Source organism: Cnephaeus nilssonii, assembly GCF_951640355.1.
Source record: "Cnephaeus nilssonii genome assembly, chromosome: 13".
Lineage (NCBI taxonomy): Eukaryota > Metazoa > Chordata > Mammalia > Chiroptera > Vespertilionidae > Cnephaeus > Cnephaeus nilssonii.
Window position 1 is genome coordinate 40943763 of NC_137084.1, and position 13954 is coordinate 40957716.

Below are 13954 nucleotides of genomic sequence, written 5' to 3' on the forward strand. Positions count from 1 at the left end.
GAAACACTAATACCTTTGGCTTATATTGTGAATAAGTATGGCATTCACTGAGGATTTTTTAAAAATATATGTTTTGTAACTTTATTAATATCTGACATACAACAAAGTGAACACATTTAAATGGAATAGTTTAATGTATTTTGCCATATGTTTTCAACTATGAAACAATTGTCATAATAAATATAACAAGCATATCTTTTATTCTCTCAAATTTCCTCATGTGCCTATGAAATGCATACCTATTATCATTTCCTAAACCCATCCTACTTTTCTTAGCAATACCACTTATATCTACTAGGTTAATTTTTTTACAATTTTATGTAGATGTAATAAAATAATATGTCTCTTTTCTTCCAGTATATACTTCTTTCACTAAGCATAATTATTTTAAGATTCATTCATATATGTTGTGTATTCATCATTTATTTCTTTATAGTGCTGAATAGTATTATATTATGTGGATGTGTCTGAATTTGTCCATCAAGTCATCATGCTATGTATTTGTGTTGGTTTTTGTTTTTGGATATTATGAATAAATCAACTATAAATATCTGTGTACAAGACTTGGTGTGAACATGGGCCTACATTTATCATAAGTAAAATTACCAAGGAGTAGTGAGCAACATTAGCAAGGTTTCAGGATACAAGGTTAATATAGTTTTTACACTTTTAATGAACTTTTCCTATACAACAGCAATGAAGAAGTGGAATTTGAAATTATAAACATAATACAATTTATATTAGTCTCTAAAAAATAAATATTTAAATATAAATCTTTAAAAATATGTACAGTATCAATATTTGAAAAATTATACAAATCTGAGAAATATATCAAAGAAATAAGCAAATGTAGAAATATCACATGTTCATAGTTAGGAAGACAATATTGTCAATATGTCAGTTCTTCTCAAATCAGTCTGTAGATTCAATACAATTTCAATCAAAATCTCAGCAAGTTATTTTTGAATATTGAAAAACTGATTTTATAATTTATGTGAAGAGTAAAAAAAACAACTTGGCAAACACAATATTGAAGGAAAAGAATAAGGTTGGAGAACTGACATAACTGGACTTCAAGACTTACTAAAAAACCACAATAATTAAGAGAGTATGGTATTGGCAAAAGAATAGACAAATACTACTGACATGGAGAACATCATTAACCCACACAAATTCAAGAATCTCATTACATATTTTACTTAGCCTTACTGTCCTCAGTCACTTTCAGTAAGAAAAAGCAGTATAATTAATTGAAAGTCAAATTATATAAAGGAATCATTGATTCTGAGTTTAAGAGATTCTAATAAAGGTTGATGTAATGCCTGAGTGACTTTTACATAGTCTCATTTTGGGGCACCCTGAGAGATGTATAAGCTAAATATTACCTGGAAAGAATATCAATTTCCAAATACATTTGGGTCACACATTCTTTACAAATATTCTTACAACTCTGTTCTGAATGTGCTTTGTCCTGACCCCATAAATGACTGGATTGAAACAAGGAGGAACAACCACTTATATAGACTGGCCAGGAGTATGTGAATGTAGCTAGTAACATTTCTACCAAACCAGTGAGTAGAAATAAAGGAGAAAAATGCTGGAATACACTAGGCTAAGATGATACATACATGTGAACCACATTTACTAAGTACTTTGTGTCAGCCATCCCTGGAAGGATGAGGAGAGGACAGAAAGGATTAAGTCAAAGATGAGGGCAGCAATAGAAAATGAGCCATAGATGATGTTGACTCTTACGTTAACACAGGCAAGATGGGCAATCCCCATATGTTCACAGTAGGTATGAGGGATAACATAGTGCCTACAGAAGGACAATCATTTAAGAGGAGGGTAGAGGGGAATGACAAGGAGTACAATACTGGCCTCCTCACTACAAATGAGGCTATGATGACTACCACTTTGTTGGTGAGAATAGTAGTATATCTCAGTAGATCACAGATGGCGACAAAGTGGTTAATTGCCATAGCCAAGAGTACAACAGATTCCATACCAGTGCAGGTATGGATAAAGAACATTTGAATGAGACAGCCTTTAAAGCTTATCTCCTTAAAGTTGAACCAGAAGATGGCCAGCATCTTTGGGATGGGTGAAGTGGAAAGGCCTAGATCAATAAAGGAAATAAGAGCCAGGAGGTAGAACATGGGTTGATGAAAACTCCGCTCAGTCTTGATCACAAACAGGATTGTGATATTTCCCACAAGTGCTATCAAATAAACAACAAAGAAAGGGAAAGCAATCCAAATATGGAAATCTAGACCTGGTATATCCAGCAGAAGGAAGGCAAAGGGATGTGAGACAGTGTCATTGACAGGACATCTTCGTGAGAACTCTTGGAAAATGCTCTACTGTCTTCTTTGGTATTTCTGGGGAAACATAAGGGATAGCTGTATATCACTATGTGTAATAGCATACCAAAGAAACTCTTAACAACATAATGAATGAAATTTGAGGCTAGTTAACTACCAGATATATTAAAATTATTGCCTATCCCATTTAATATTCCATGGAGATTGTGGAAGTTAGAAACAATTTTTTTCGCTGGTACAGTGGTGTAGTGGTTCATGGTCATCTTTAGCTCACTCTTTTGTGAAATTCTCATCTGGTTACCCTTCCAGTAACAATAACTTGTGTAACATTTTCAGGTTACCTTGGTACCTGAGTTGATGAGGTACATAAGAGAAAGACCCCAGAATGTTATTTTAATAAAGGGCAAGAAATTGAAATGTAAGAAACTTTGGATATGATAGTCAAGAGGATATCCACTTATGAAGCTCATCTGTGCATCATAGTCCCAATCTGTAGGTGTTACTTTCCCCCTTTTTTACTTTAATAAGACTGTGGTTATAGCTATCTTTTGATGAAATTGGTGCTTCTATGCTGTGATTAATGAAGCAATTATTAGAATTTTTAGTCAAAAAAGTTATAATTCATTATATAAACAAATAATGCAAAAAAGATTATCTTAATAGAATTAGAAAAAGTAATTATTAAATTTAGCATTCATATATGATAGTAAAAAACAAAACCCTTTTAGCCAACTAGGCAAAAAAATAAAAGTTACTCATTTGGTGAAAGGAATCCATGAAAAACCTATAGCTAATATCATTTTGAATGGTGAAACACTGGAAGGTTTGTCCCTTGGGTTTAAAAAAGGCAAAAACATCAACTAGCATCAATTTTGCTAGAGGGTCTAACAAGCTAAATATGTCACACACAAAAAAAGTAATACTAAAATGAAAGAAGTAAACATTCCTATTTAGAAATTACCTGAACAGTTACAGAAAAATGAAAAAAAAATTAGAAGCAATCATTTAGCTTATTAATTGCTCAGGTATAAGCATCAATACCATTAGCAAATAATTACAATTAAAATTTTAAATTATAATTTTGTAAAATTTTGAAATACCACTTACAATGACATGAAAACATGGAGTACTTAGTAATAAGCACTTAAATTATAAAACATGAAAGAATTTAATGAGACAATTTTTAAAAATTACATAACATTCATGGTTTGGATGACAAATATATTAAGATGTCAATTCTTCCTAAATTTACCATTAAATTTAAAACAGTTTCAATCAATACCAAAAAAAATGTAAGCTTATTCTAAAATAACTATAGAAATATCCTAAATTCATTGGAAAAAGAATATCAAAACTTTGGGACTTACAATAAAGGACTTCAAATTTATAAAACTATAGTAATTAAGACAGTGTGGCAATTGCACAATGATAGATAAGTAGAGCATAATAGAAAAAAGACAGAACTAGGCACATTTCATGTCCTAAATTCAATTGCATAAAGTTTTGTGGGGTTTTTTTGGTTTTCTTTTTCTTTTTTTAAATTTCTTTATTGATTAAGTTATTACATATGTGTCCTTATCCCGCCATTACCCCCTCCAGCCCCCCCCCCCCACTCATGCCCTTAGCCCCCTGTTGTCTGTGTCCATTGGTTAGGTCTATATGCATGCATACAAGTCCTTTGGTTGATCTCTCCCCCTTACCCCCACCCTCCTCTATCTTCCCTCTGAGGTTTGATGGTCTGACCGATGTTTCTCTGTCTCTGGATCTGTTTCTGTTCATCAGTTTATGTTGTTCATTATATTCCACTAGAGGCCCAGTGCATGATTGAATCATGCACGTTTAGGGGGGGAGCTGGGTGCCTGTCCGCTGGTGCACCAGGCCTTTCAGAAGCCTCCACCCCGCCGGAGGCTTCTGAAAGGCCTGGTGCCTGAGCAGACAGGCACCCAGCTCCCACGCTTTTGCTTTTGATCGCTGGTGCACCAGGCCTTTCAGAAGCCTCTGCCCCGCCGGAGGATTCTGAAAGGCCTGGTGCCTGAGCAGACAGGCACCCAGCTCCCACACTTTTGCTTTCGATCTCGGGGGAGCTGGGTGCCTGTCCGCTGGTGCACCAGGCCTTTCAGAAGCCTCCGCCCCGCCGGAGGCTTCTGAAAGGCCTGGTGCCTGAGCGGACAAGCACCCAGCTCCCCCGCTTTTGATGGTCCGCCATGGGATGTGAGCTCACTGCCCCAGAGGACCCTTCTGTGCCGCAGCACAGCCATGGCGCAGATGCTGAGCTCCAGCCACCGGTGGCAACGCGAGCTCAGCATCCTGCTGGCCCAATTGGCCACCCCAAGTCCCGCCCCCCCACGCCTCCTGGCCAATCGCGGGCATAGCGAAGGTAGGTCAATTTGCATATTTGACTATTATTAGGTAGGATAAATGAGTGAGATCATGTGATATTTATCTTTCTCTGCCTGGCTTATTTCACTTAGCATAATGCTCTCCATCTCCATCCATGTTGTTGCAAATGGCAAGAACTCCTTCTTTTTTACCACAGCGTAGCATTCCATTGTGTAGATGTACCACAGTTTTTTAATCCACTCATCTGCTGATGGGCACTTAGGCTGTTTCCGAATCTTAGCTATGGTGAATTGTGCTGCTGTGAAAATAGGGTTGCATATATCCTTTCTAATTGGTATTTCTAGTTTCTTGGGATATATTCCTAGAAGTGGGATCACTGGGTCAAATGGTAGTTCCATTTTTAAAGTGACCAATGTAGCAATTCAATGAAGATAGAAAAATCTAACAATGATAATGAGTATAATTGAACATAATTATGAAAAATGTACCTTGATTTTACGAATACAACATATGTAAATATCAATTACATTTTTAAAATAGAACTACATGTATTTTTTTTTTAAAGTTCAAATTTGAACATCTGTAAAATGAAGGGAGAAAAATACTTTTGCATCCCAGTGGAAAGTAATGGTTTCTTAGAACACAAAAAAGCAATAACCATTAAAAAAATAGTCTGTTACATGTTATTAATTTTTAAATTTCCTGTAAAAAAGTGAATTTAGAGGGCTAAGAATGGGAAAAAATATTCATAATCCATTTAATACAAAAAAGAATTTGTATCAAGATCATGTAAAAATGCTTACAACTAAAAAATAAGACAAACAGCAATGGAAAAAGAAAGAGACCTAAACTGACCTTTGGCAATGGAAGATATACAAATTATATTAAAATTCTCAAAGGCATCAGGAATTGTACATTAAACTATAATAATATATAACTGTACATCCACTAGAATGTCTAAACTAAAAAGCATAAAGTACCACATTTTTGGCAAGGATGTGGAACTACAGATTCTCCTAAAGTAACCCCAACAATTGAACTCCTTGGTGTTTACTGCAAACAAATGAAAGCATAAGTCCACACAAAGACTTGGACAAGAATGTTCATAGCAGCTTTATTTCTCATTGCCCCAGTGGAAACAGCACAAATACTCGTCAAAAAATGAATGAACAAATCAATTTTGGAATGTTTGCATAATGAAAACCTACTCAGCAATAAAGATGGATTGACTACTTATATAGGTGAATCCAAATCTTTAGATTGGGTTACTGGTTACTAATAGTTACTGAAGGCTACTAAGTACATAATTTCATTTATATGTAGTTCTAGAGCACACAAAGAAAATAGGAGTTGAAAATATCCACTCAGTGGTTGCCTAGGGATTGAGAGAGGTCAGGGCAGATGGGGAAGAAACACATGAGGATTTATTGAGGTGATAGAAAAATTCTACATCGTTATAGAGGCATAGGATGTATATATATATACATTTATCAAATGTGCAAATAAGATTAGTGCATTTAAGTACATGTAAATTTTACTTGAAAAAATCAAATCTGGGCCTAGAGAAAATAGAATGTTTATGATTGTTGAAATTAAATAGCATTATGCATTTAGCTTGTATATGTTTGAAATGCTCCTTAATGAAATGGTATATAATATACATCTAGTCAAAGTAAATTTCATTGTTAATATTTTAAATTTGGAAGTACAAAATCATTTGCTCTAATAAAATATTCAATTTTGGAGGCAAAGATAGAATAATTTACCTCAACACAGAAGGTTAATAATTCTAAATTCTAACTGCAATATTTCACAATCACACTCAAAGAGCAAAAAATAAAATAACAACCTATATTAAATCTAAAAATTCTGTAATAATTTCTGTTCTCAAGGAGACTTAAATATTATTCCTGATATTTTCTTTCTTGAAAATGATGATTGATAGTGGTCATACACATCCAAGGCCAGTAATTTGAAGGCTGAAATATCTAATAAGCTTTCTGTGACTGTAACTCAGTATCAAGTAGCCCAAACTGACTTTGTGATATGTGATAATGGACAAAGTTCAGAATTTAAAACTAAAAAAAATTGTTTGACTAATAATTATGTTTGTTTTTTTAAATATATTTTTATTGATTTCAGAGAGGAAGGTAAAAAGAAGTGACAGAAACATCAATGATGAGAGAGAATCATTGATTGGTTGCCTCTTACCCCCTATTGGGGATCAAGCCCGCAACCCAGGCATGTGCCCCTGATCAGAATCAAACCTGGGACCCTTCAGTCCAGGGCAGACACTCTAACCACTGAGCCAAACCAGCTAAGGCAATAATTATGTTTCTTTCAAGCTGTCTGGCAATATTCTATAGACCTTATTTCTTTAAAAACAAATTCTCCAAATAAATATTAAAATAGTAATATCTTGCAAGTTAAGCTCAGGAATTATAAACAAATATGGAGAACATATTAGGAGGTCAAAATTAATTAAGAAATCCTAATAATATAAGTTCTAAATTATTTAAATACTTTACTGATTGGTTTTACATTGCTATCACTATATTTGTGTTAACTTCCAATTAGGAAAACAATTAAAATAATTTATAGAAATGAAATTTAGATAGATTATTGCTTAAAGATCCTGGGTATATCTGTACCTAAAAATGTTTTGAAAACTGTGGAATTGATTTTATAAATGATGAGCCAAGCTTTAAAAACATTTTTTTTTTTTTACAATAGCTTTGGAGATTTACTAGTAAGGATTCTTAATCTGGCATTTTTTACCACCATGTCACATGAAGGCATTAATTGTGAAATATTTATTCTGAGACCTGAATGGGGGACAAAGAGATTTACAAAGTTAGGTAAAGTTCTGCAAGATATAGAATGCTGCCAGCTAAAAGAAGGCAAGGATGACAGATTGAGGGTTAAAATACAACCACAATAGGCAAAAGAAAAAGTGAGTTGAGTGACAAAGACTTAGAGAAAGATAGACAACACAGAAAGTTAAAATGGTATTTACATATACACACACAGCACTTATCCAAATATTTAAGAACTAGAGGCCCAGTGCATGATTGAATCATGCACGTGTAGGGTCCCCTACACTCTTTTGCTTTTGATCACGGGGAGCTGGGTGCCTGTCCGCTAGTGCACCAGGCCTTTCAGAAGCCTCCGCCGCGCTGGAGGCTTCTGAAAGGCCTGGTGTCTGAGCGAACAGGCATCCAGCTGCCACGCTTTTGCTTTTGATCGCGGGGAGCTGGGTGCCTGTCTGCTGGTGTCTGAGTGGACAGGCATCCAGCTGCCACACTTTCACTTTCCATCGCTGGTGCACCAGGCCTTTCAGAAGCCTCCGGCGTGGCAGAGGCTTCTGAAAAGCCTGGTGTCTGAGCGGACAGGCATCCAGCTGCCACGCTTTCACTTTCGATCGCTGGTGCACCAGGCCTTTCAGAAGCCTCCGGCGTGGCGGAGGCTTCTGAAAGGCCTGGTGCTTGAGCGGACAGGCACCCAGCTCCCACGCTTTTGATGGTCCGTGGCCGCTGAGGGGGGCTACCCTGCTGTTGAGAGGCGCAGGGGGCGGGACTCCCACCCCCTGCGCCTCTCAACGGGCCGCTGAGGGGGGCTGCCGCGGACACCTGGCTACCCTGCCGTTGAGAGGCGCAGCTGGGTGTCCGCGCAGGCCCCCTCAGCGGCCACAGATTTGGCCTCGATCTGGCCGTTGAGAGTCGCAGGGGGCGGGAGTCCCGCCCCCTTCAGTGGCAGCAGATCCGTGCCTCTCAATGGCTGGATAGGCCACCCCGAGTCCCGCCCCCCAGCCTCCCACCGCCCAATCGTGGGCGTAGCAGAGTGATGGTAATTTACATTTTACTCTATTATTAGATAGGACAAGATTTAATCAAGCCTATGTGAGAGTACACACCAGAGTCTATGTAAATTATTATCTTATTAAACCCCGGTTCTTAAGACCTATCTTCAGCTAGTTTTTCTTTTCCCTACATTCTGGTCATCTATTTTATCTCTTCAACTTAAAATCTTAATAAAGTGGCCACAGTAAAGTGGCTCCTGTCTTTTTGGAATCCTTTCTGGCCCCAAGGCCAGACTTAACAGCAAAGCTTTCTGGATGAGCTAGATCACCTGGCCCAGAATGTTTCCATTTTCATCCACTCTGACTAAAAGGGAAGATTTATATAAACAGTACTGCTCTCTGGAGAATAAAGGTGTCCAGAGGCACTTTACTAGATGCTGCATATGAAGCATAATGTAATTGGTGATTTTAAAAAACAACAACAATCTAGCCCTAGCTGTTTTGGCTCAGTGGATAGAGCATCAGCCTACAGACTGAAGGGTCCCAGGTTCGATTCCAGTCAAGGGCATATGCTTGGGTTGTGGGCTCAATCCCCAGTAGGGGGTGTGCTGGAGGCAGCCAATCAATGATTCTCTGTCATTATTGATGTTTCTCTCTCTCTCCCTCTCCCTTACTCTCTGAAATCAATAAAAATATATTAAAAAGTAAAAATAAAACAAAACAATCTAAGAAAGAAGTCTTGATTTTGGATGCTGGTTCTCACGTTTGGGCTGCTGATTCATGATTAACTGGCTTCTCTCTAGGCAGGAGAGGCTTTGAGGAGGGCTTACCTTCCACTCACTCTTCCACATCATTTTAGTTCTGGATTTCCTCTCATGGGTGCCACATACATGAGGCAGAAAGAATTGGGCTTTTTTTCCCCCATTAACATATTCTTCACCTTGCTTCCATCTGGTCAATTTCTCCAAAACGTACCTAACTTACCTCCTTCTCCCACCGCAGTCCTAAATACAATTTAACCTTAAATACTATCATGAGCCCTAACCGGTTTGGCTCAGTGGATGGAGGGTCGGCCTGTGGACTCAAGGGTCCCAGGTTTGAGTCCGGTCAAGGGCATGTACCTTGGTTGCAGGCACATCCCCAGTAGGGAGTGTGCAGGAGGCAGCTGATCAATGTTTCTCTCTCATCAATGTTTCTAACTCTGTATCCCTCTCCCTTCCTCTCTGTAAAAAATCAATAAAATACATTTAAAAAAATACTATCATGAAAAAATTGAAGCCTACCTAGTATCCATCCTTTCATGGAGTAGAATTTAGGTGGGGCAATAATATAACAAATATCAATTGTTTGGAACCCAAATTCTCTCTTCTTCCTGATTCTTATTAACAATAAAATAAGACATGGCTTAATATACTGTGAAAAAGATATAGGGAAAGAAGCGTGAGTTATAGGAAATGGGCTAACTGAATGAACTTAGAGATAGACTGCATGCCTTTGAATCCTATCTTCGCTATTTAATGAACATATATATGAGGTTGGGCAAGAAATTTAAACTCTGTGTCTCCATTTCCTCCTCTATAATGAGCAGTATAATACACATTGCAAATAATTGTTGTGAAGATTTAAAAACTAATACTTTGTACACTTAAAACATTTTCTAAAGTAGTAAGAAATTTGTAACTCTTGATAATCTGAGCTACCTAGCTAACAATATTCCCAGGCTAGGATACTCTATGTAAGCTTATACTGATTGGAGTTTGTCATGGAGATGTGTTCTAGAATTCACTCTTGAAGTTATTGAGAAGTCAATAAATGACATCATTTTCCTTGCCTAGATTTATTGCCAATAATGAACAAACATGAGTTAAACAAATTGCTTTCAGAATATCAATTATGACTAAGTAAAAGCAGTGTAGTCTTTTTGGCTCAGTTGTGCATCTGAACAGGTAAACTGAACTTTCCTAACAATTGTTGCCCCTTCTATTCCCATAATTTTAACTTAGCTCAAAATCTCAGGTTTTTGGTTGTAGGAGCAGAGTCAGGAAAGTTAAGGCATTTATGGATTTTGGAGAGTAGCTCTGGGATCAGCAATGTCATCACAAGATCATGTGACAAATAAATCTGCGTTCCTTGATTCTCTAGTGTATTCATCTTTTTTGTTTATTCCTTTGCCGATAGAACATGTCCTGTTTCTCTTATGTCTCCTATTGTCTGGAGAATTGATTTTCTATATACTTCTCTTTTTAAGTTTTATAAAACTTTGAAACCCATATAATCTTATTAACCAATGGGACCTCAATAAATTAAATTTGAAAACATTTTAGAACCCTTGTAGATTATAGGAAAATGCTAATATAGTACAGAGTCCTCACATAGCCTATACATAATTTTCCCTATCATTAACATTTTACATTAGTATAATAATTTATTACAGTTGAACAAATATTACCTAAAGTTTATGCATTATTAAAATTTATATCTTATTCAGATTCCCTTAGTCTAATCTAATATTCTTTTTCTCTTATTGGATCTCATCCATGATACCAAATTACATTGACTAATTATGTCTAATTAGGTTTCTTACTGACCTCTTGGCTGTGATAGTTTTTCAGGCTTTTCTAGGTTTTGATAACCCGATAATTTTAGGAGTACTGTCTAGGTTGTTGTAAAATGTTCCTCAACTAAAATTAGTCTGCTAATTTTCCCCATGATTAGACTAGAGTTATGTGATTTGGGGAGAAAGATTAATGAGTTAAATATATCATTTATATCCATGACCACATGTATTATTCTAGAACCCTCTCATGATTATCTGTAAACTCCCACTCCAAGAAATCTCAGGAATGGTCATGTAATCCAGTAAAGTTCAATGAGATGTGATTTTTAAGTTCAGGGTCAATTGCTCATTTACCTTTGTTGAGTCTAAATTTGAAATAACCTTTGGAGGCTTCCTTGAGTGGAACAGAACTGAATCTCTGAGTTGTTTTATAACAATGTAGATACCTGGGATCAATGATAATCAGCCTAAGGGCAGGCTTCAAATTTTTTAACTTACAAATGCTTCCAGGATGGGAACCAAGTATTTCTAGCTTTTGGCTTCAGATTTAGTTAAAATTAGAGAGTTTCATAATTATAGAAGAGAAGCATTTCAGTACAAATTAAGCTTAACCAAATCTTGAACAGAATCTATGAAGTGCAGTTTAATTGCATTTCAAATTAACTACTAAAATTTGTATTCGGCCCGGCCAACACAACCTTCTATGTGGCTGAGCATCAACTTACTATGAACCAGGAGGCCATGGTTTGATTCCTGGTCAGGGCACATGCCTGGGTTTTGGGCTCAGTCCCCAGTAGGGAGCATGCAGAAGGCAGCCAATCAATGATTCTCTCTCATCATTGACGTTTCTTTCTCTCTTCCTCTCTGAAATCGAAAAAAATATATTTTTTAAAAATTTGCATTTGGTCTTTTTGACATATATGGAGATTTTTCCTAAATTCTAGCTGGCACTAATCTGAAAACCTCCAATAGATTGTAAAAGTAAATCTCTTTAAGAATTTTTCAATTGTATAAAGATTTAATCTTGCCTTCCCCCACCTCCCAAAGAAGAAATCTGGCCACCACCATATGCCATCCATTTGCATAACTGTTTAATAACAGTATGCATATGTATTAGCAGTGTTAACCTATAATCTCCATGGGAAAAAACTTATTCACTGGAGTACAGTGCTTAGGCATGGTTATTTTTTGCCTTTAGTCTCTCAGATTCCACTCATTTCCAAAGTTACTTAGGTTAACACATTTTCCCCCATCCACTTTAATGAGGTTGTTCTTTTTCCCTATATTTATAATGCACTGTATTTGTCAAAATCTTCATTTCATTTTGGGATCCTCTGAACTCCTACTAGTAAATGGTGTTTTTAAAATTACATACATTAAGGTATATAATTCTATGGGTTTTGTCAAATGTATAGTATCATGCATCCACCCTTATAGTATCATACAGAATATTTCACCAACTTAAAAATTCCCATGTGCCTCCTGTGTTTAACAACCTTCACTCCTCTTTCCTCTGCTAAGCCTGAATATGTTTACTGTCTCTTTAATTTTGCTCTTTCCAGAATGTAATATTACTAGAATAATAGAATATGAATCTTCTTCAGATTAGTTTTTTCTAAGTGAAATCACTCAGCAATGTGCATTTAAAGTTCATTTACGTCTTTATATAACTTGATATCTCATTTCTTATTAATGTGGAATAGTAACCATTGTGTTGTATACAATGGGTATAGCACAGTTTGAATAGCCTTTTATCATTTATCTGTTGAAGGGCATCTTCATTGTTTCTAATTTTGGCAATTATGAAAAAATAATATTAATGTATATGTGCAAGTTTTTGTGTGAATGTAATTTACAAACTAGTTGGGTCAATTCCTTGGAGTGTGATTGCTGGATTTTACAGCAAGACTATCTTCTATCTCTATATTTATGAGGTGTATAGACGAATATTTTGCTCAAACTTTAATTGCGTTATTTTTATTATGCATATATTTAGTTGTAGATTTTGATTATTTTTAAATCAACTTGAGAAAGTTCTCTATACCTTGTTTGCAAATGTTTTTATAAATATGTGCCGTGTTTTCTTTAAAGATTTTTCTTGCCCAGCCAGGATAGGTCAGTGGTTGAGCATCCACCCATGAACCAAGAGATCACTGGTGTGATTCCCAGTCAGGGTATATGCGCAGGTTTTTGGATTGATCCCCACTAGTGGGCATGTAGGAGGCAGCTGATAAATGTTTCTCTCTCATTGCTGTTTCTATCTCTCTATCCCTCTCTCAACCCTTCTCTTGAAATCAATAAAAACATATTTTTTAAAAAAGATTTTTCTTTAATCATTCATATGATGAATAGTATTTTTCTCCATTAAGCTGATGGTCTAGGTTGTTTTTGTTGATTATTTTTTGAATGTTGAACCAGCTTTGCATATCAGGAATAAACACCATTTGATCATGCTATATAGTTATTTTTATAAATTATTAGCTTCAATCTCCTAATATTTTATCAAGTATTTTTGCATCTGTTCATGAGAAATATTTTTGAGAAATAGTCAGCATTTTAAAAATTGCTTATTTTTTGGATAATATCTTGAGCTGGTTTTGGTGTTGGGGTATTTCCAGCTTCATAAAATAAGTGATTTTTTTCTGGAAGTGATTTTAGGTAATTGCTGGGATTTTCTTTTCCTTTAGTATTTGGTAGAATTCACTGGTGAAGCCATCAAAACCTGATTTTGGTGAGAAGGTTATTAATTAGTTATGCAATTCATTAATTAATATAGAGACATTTAGGTATTTAGAAAAATAAATTTCCTCCTATGGAAATTTATGTATTTCTATATTTATGGGCATTATATTATAAGTATATCTGAGGAGAAACTGAACTTAAAGATATTTTCAGTACTTTTACCACTGATTTCAACTTATCTTTTAGGCCATA

General features: G+C 35.9%; 1 pseudogene across 1 annotated transcript; it reads right to left on the reverse strand.

The window, feature by feature from the left end:
* Positions 1 to 1644: 1644 nt before the first annotated feature.
* Positions 1645 to 9757, reverse strand: LOC307110121 (olfactory receptor 52E4-like; annotated as a pseudogene). Its single transcript has 2 exons — positions 9747 to 9757; positions 1645 to 2334 (listed from the first exon to the last, which is right to left on the reverse strand). The product of its transcript is annotated as an olfactory receptor 52E4-like (transcript).
* Positions 9758 to 13954: the final 4197 nt, after the last annotated feature.